At 41.0% G+C, this 6000-nt stretch overlaps 1 protein-coding gene across 2 annotated transcripts in view; it reads right to left on the reverse strand.

Moving 5' to 3' along the window:
• The window catches only part of LOC108415385 (protein unc-13 homolog B), a 177711-nt gene that overhangs the window by 148884 nt on the left and 22827 nt on the right, over positions 1–6000 (reverse strand). The gene's annotated exons all lie outside the window — the stretch shown is intronic.

Genomic DNA, 6000 nt, shown 5'->3' on the forward strand with positions numbered 1-6000 from the left:
CCAGTTAAAAAGTACGTATTTGTACACTATATTGCCAAAAGTATTCGCTCGTCTGCCTTCGCATGCATATGAAATTGAACGACATCCCATTCTGCATCCATAGGGTTTAATATGATGTCGGCCCGCCCTTTGCAGCTATAACAGCTTCAGCTCTTCTGGGAAGGCTTTCCACAAGGGTTAGGAGTGTTTATGGGAATTTTTGACCGTTCTTCCAGAAGCACATTTGTGACGTCAGACACTGATGTTGGACGAACGGATGTCTCCGCTCTAATTCATCCCAAAGGGGCTCTGTGGGGTTGAGGTCAGGACTCTGTGCAGGCCAGTCAATTTCTTCCACACCAAACTGGCTCATCCATGTCTTTATGGACCTGCTTTGTGCACTGGTGGGCAGTAATGTTGGAACAGGAAGGGGTCGTCCCCAAACTGTTCCCACAAAGTTGGGAGCGTGAAATTGTCCAAAATCTCTTGGTGCTGAAGCTATAAGAGCTCCTTTCACTGGAACTAAGGGGCCGAGCCCAACTCCTGAAAAACAACACCACACCATGATCCCCCCTCCACCCAACTTTACACTCAGCACAATGCAGTCAGACAAGTACCGTCTCCTGGCAACCGCCAAGCCCAGATTTGTCCATCGGATTGCCGGATCTCTCTTAAATGTCTACTGTACAACTGATGTGTAGGTGAATTAAGATGTAGTTTAAATGTCCAGACAAAAAATCTGGGATGACTTGAACTTAATATGTATGTATGTGTGTGTGTGTGTGTGTGTGTGTCTCCCACTGACATTTATTAATGAACCCACTGCTCCAAACAAAACCTGAACAAAAATTTCTCTCGTCATTTTTCACTGGGCATATTTAAACTGCTGAAGGCTCGATATGGCTGCTGTCCAGCTGGAGAGCCAGAGTGACAGAGCTGAATATTGCATCCTGTGTGTGTGTGTGTGTGTGTGTGTGTGTGTGTGTGTGTGTGTGTGTGTGTGTGTGTGGGGTGATCTGACAGCATTCAGGATGATGGCTGAATTAATGAATCCAGGCTAACCGCTCATTCGGTGCAGAGTCCTTCATACTCTTCATTATTTCTCAATCGCTCTGTCTCAGTACCTCCCTCCCTCGCTCCTTCTCTTCCACCTACAACAAGAGCTGCACATCTCTGACTTCACCCCAACTAATTCGAATCAGTGCAATGATCTGATGCGATTATTTTGGTACGATTATCTTTAAAACACACTAAATACACAAATGTAACTGGATGAACCGTTTACATTTGGCTTACACCCCTTTAAAAAGGGAATATTGTGATAAGTATCACAGTTAATGAATTATCACGATACTGTATGAGAGTTTGTACAGTGCCACAGCAAATTATGGAGTCCTGTTTATTAACAGTCTTACCCTGAATTTACACCGAGTGTGAGCAATCACTACTCCTCCACGCTGCTTCCGACTCAGAGGCTCAATTAGCAGATCTGCCTTTTGTGATTCCCAGTAAAGTTTACAGTAAGTTATGCCCAGTAGCCTGCAAACACCCTTAGGTCAGCACAGCAGCTAATCATCAACTACTAGGCCAACTAAGATCATCACATTTTAGTAAATAATTCTTTTAAATGTAGTTTAGAGAGCTGTAGTAGGAGTGAGTGACTGGACTGGATCTCTATGGAGTTTGTGCTTCAGGTTGCAAGGGTTCGTGTTTTGACAAACTGAAAGATGCGTCCAGATGTGCATCCAGTGTGAACTGAAACACTGATTACAGTGGAACCTTCTCACAAATAAAGCTTCATGTCTGGTATGAATTGTTGTTAGTGAACATAATGTGGGGGCTCCTGAGTGTCTCTGTCATCAGGAGATCGTGAGTTTGATCCCTCGTCATGCTACAGACATCTGTGCTGCCAAGAGAGCACAACTGGCCTCGCTCTCTCTGGGTGGGTAGGATGGCTCCCCCATCTCCCCCATCACTCAACGCAATGGTTGGCGCTTTCTTCCGAGCATGTTCGTCTGTCCAATGACGTTGCAGTTCAAAAACAGATGGTGCTGGTGGTATTGTGTGATTGGCCTATCTAGTGGGTGGAACTGGAAAAGAGTAAATTGGGTAGAAAATGGGGGCAATAATAAATAAAAAAAGAAGGCCTGGCTCATAATCAACGTTTCAGTTCATCTCAAAGGTGACTGGGCTTGAGGTCAAGGCCAAACCCAGATTAAGCGATACCAAAGAGGACCAGCAAAATTTTAATACACTTACATGTTTCTGCACTTGGAGGCCCTGCTGAGCCTGCATGGTCTACTTTGTAGCTGAACTGTCACAGTAATAGTAATTTCACAGAGATAGCACTTACAGTTGTCTAGGGCAGATCTAGCCAAGCAGAATTTCACAGACTTTGGCAAAGTTGGCAGTTTAATTTTACTGAGCTCTTCAGTATGACCTGAGATTGCATGGTTATGTGCTTGATTTTATACACCTATTAGCAATAGATGTGGCTGGATTCAATCTTTGGGAGGGGTGTCCACATACTTTGACCATGTAGTGTAAATACGGTGAAGCAATATCTGAATGCTGCTGCTGCACCTGTAACAAAATGTTCCAGAGTAATTATACCTGACTCATTGTGCTGAGCCATCATTTAAATCATTTATCACTTAAATAAGCAACCAATTTTTATTTAAAGATTTAAACTGCCAGTTTTGTGGGTTAAAAAGTAAACAATGTTATTTATGTTATAACTCTGGCTAATAGAATCTGGAAATGTGCTAGTGTGTTTCATGTGCTCATTTACCAAGCACAGGATATGTCAGGATAAAATTTCAGGATAAAAACAGCTAAACAAAATCAGCCGTCAAACAATTTGGCTGTAAATAAATCACATTTGTTAACAATAACACAGTGAATGCTTAATATTGAACACTGGCACGTCTAATTTACACAACTGTCAAACAAAAACAATACGAACTACATAATTAATGAAATATCATTACAACTGATTGTCATCAGCTCTAACACAGTCCACATTTTACCTAGACTGTCTAGAATCTCTCTCTTCTGTTCTCTCCAGCCATCTGCAGCTTTCTCTCATCCTCCCTTACACTCTCCCTTTCCCCCTCTCTCTCTCTCTCTCTCTCTCTCTCTGTCTCTCTCTCTCTTTCTAATCTGGGGGGTTTAACCTGCTGTTGAGTGGACATAGCAGGGCTATAATCCAGGCACACGCACACGCTAGGCTAAAACACTGGGCTTAACACACTTTCCGTCTGGCCGTCCTCCGCTCTGACAGCGAAACAGGAACCTCGACCTGCTTTCAGAACAAAACCATAAACTTTGCCTGAGAAAACTCCCTAAACCTGAGCAGCACCTGGACGGCACTCGTACCGCAGTTACAGGCACAAAGCCCAATGTTTTCAGGGTGAAACCAAACCTCAACCGGATAAAAGAACAAGAAAAATCAGGTTTGAAAATCTGGCTATGATTTTAGCAACAGGCTTCAGACAATGTTTATAGACAGCAGTTTAAACAGGCGTAAAATTTAAAGCTGCAGGAGCTGCAAGGCAACAGTTTAAAAGGGAAAACGTAACCTAATAACAGAGAGCTGTAGTTGAAGCAACCAAACACCCATATGCTGTGACATCACAACCACAAGTCAGAAAAAGTGGAACGTCAGGCCTTCAGGGGCAAAAAAAGCCTTCGTTCATAGAAATGATCACAATTCAAGCCAGAATTTATAGAATAAACATCACAATCTAAATCTGAATTTACTTTTAAAAAATCACAATTCAAGCCAGAATTTATAGAATCATCACAATCTAAATCTGAATTTACTTTTAAAAAATCACAATTCAAGCCAGAATTTATAGAATCATCACAATCTAAATCTGAATTTACTTAAAATTCACAATTCAAGCCAGAATTTATAGAATCATCACAATCTAAATCTGAATTTACTTAAAATTCACAATTCAAGCCAGAATTTATAGAATAAACATCACAATCTAAATCTGAATTTACTTAAAATTAACAATTCAAGCCAGAATTTATAGAATAAACATCACAATCTAAATCTGAATTTACTTAAAATTAACAATTCAAGCCAGAATTTATAGAATAAACATCACAATCTAAATCTGAATTTACTTAAAATTCACAATTTAATCATGATTTCATTGCACATAACTACAATTTAATCCTAAATTTGTGTAAAAACCACAGGCAAAGCCTTAATTTATATATTTCTTTAAATTAGAACTTTAATCTGAATTCACTGAATAAAAATCACAATAAAGACATGAATTCACAGAAAATAATCACAAGATAAGCCGGAATTTATTTGACAAAAATCACAATTCAGGCTTGAACTCATAGTAAAAAAGCACAATGTAAACCTGATAATTGCAACTGAATCATGAATTTATAGGAAATTATTCGCAAATTTATAAAACACAAATTTATAAAACATAATTACAGTTTAATCCTCAATTTACAGAAAAAAATCACAATTTAAACCAGAAAAAGTCACAATCCAAGCCAGTAATTCTAGAAGACAATCACAATTAAATCCTGAGCTTTTTTTTTAATAACTTTTTTCAAGCCTGAATTTATTAAACAAAATCACAATTTAAGCCTGAATTTATACAAGACAGAGGCCAGCTAAGTTGGGCACCAGGGGCTGTGCAACCCTCTGGGTCATTATGTGTGATTGATTTTTCTCCTCTGCGTGTGTGTGTGTGAGTGTGTGTGTGTGTGTGTGTGTGTGTGTGTGTGTGTGAGTGTGTGTGTGTGTGTGTGTGTGTGTGTGTCTTTTCCCCATACGCTGATTACAGGCCTGTAGGAGAGGAGATGACCTGGCTCGGCCTCCTCCAGAAAGGAGCTGTCTGTAAAAGGATGGTGCTTTGCTTCTGACATGTTTCTACTGCGCTCCTGGATCCCTGACCAGTCCCTCACGTGAAGTTGTAATATCGTCCCTGTTTCTAACGTGTGGCTGTGATGGACGTCAGAAACAGCATGTGCCACTTCAGCTGGTGACAAATCAAGTTTACCAAGTGTGTTTTTGACCTTTAACCTTTCCCGAAGACAGCATTTATTCGGGACTTCACAACGATAAGCACACCGAATCACGCCATATTCATCAGGAAAGTAGGACACGAGACCACAAAGGCCGGACTCAGCAGACAAAGGCGGAGAGGAACGGGCTTCAGAGTGTTTCTCTGTCAGAGGGTGAGAAACGCTTCACGGTCGGCTCCTGAATTTGTGACGAATTACAGTAAAAGGAAAGAAAAGTCATCAACAGGCCTCAGCAGCGCAGTAGACTGGGCTGCTACAGGGCGGTCACTGCGTTCTAGCTGACGATTAATGGCCAAATGACCTGATGTACACTGTGTATACCAGGTAGCTAACAGCAGTAAGTCTGTATGACACACACACTCAAATAAATGCAGTTAAAATATGAGTAAGATCCCCACTCGATGTGCTAGCGTACAAATAAACGGCTCCTCAGCAGTGCCGAGCAGGCAGAGCTAGTGGTTCTGGGTTTATAACCGCCCTCAATTACTGCATTTACTGCTTCCTGTTGTTTATATTATACCACGTACATAACTACGTTATACACTTGCCTATTAATATTCTGCTTGGTGCAACGTAACGACTGTTTCTCTAATGACTGTGGAAAATGATGGCAATAATCGCAAAGGGTGTGAGTGCGTGTGTGTTAATGTGTGTGTGTGTGTGTGTGTTAATGTGTGTGTGTGTGTGTGTGTATGTGTGTGTGTGTTTGTGACTGTATGTGTGTGTGTTTATGTGTATATGTGTGTGTGTTTATGACTGTGTGTGTGTGTTTATGTGTATATTTGTGTGTGTGTGTGTCTAAGTGTGTGTGTGTTTATGTGTCTGTGTGTGTGTGTGTATATATATGTGTGTGTGTGTGTGTGTGTTTGTGACTGTGTGTGTGTGTGTGTGTCTAAGTGTGTGTGAGTGCGTGTGTGTTAATGTGTAGGTGTGTGTTAATGTGTGTGTGTGTGTGTG

The sequence above is a fragment of the Pygocentrus nattereri genome, chromosome 20 (assembly GCF_015220715.1).
Source record: "Pygocentrus nattereri isolate fPygNat1 chromosome 20, fPygNat1.pri, whole genome shotgun sequence".
NCBI lineage: Eukaryota > Metazoa > Chordata > Actinopteri > Characiformes > Serrasalmidae > Pygocentrus > Pygocentrus nattereri.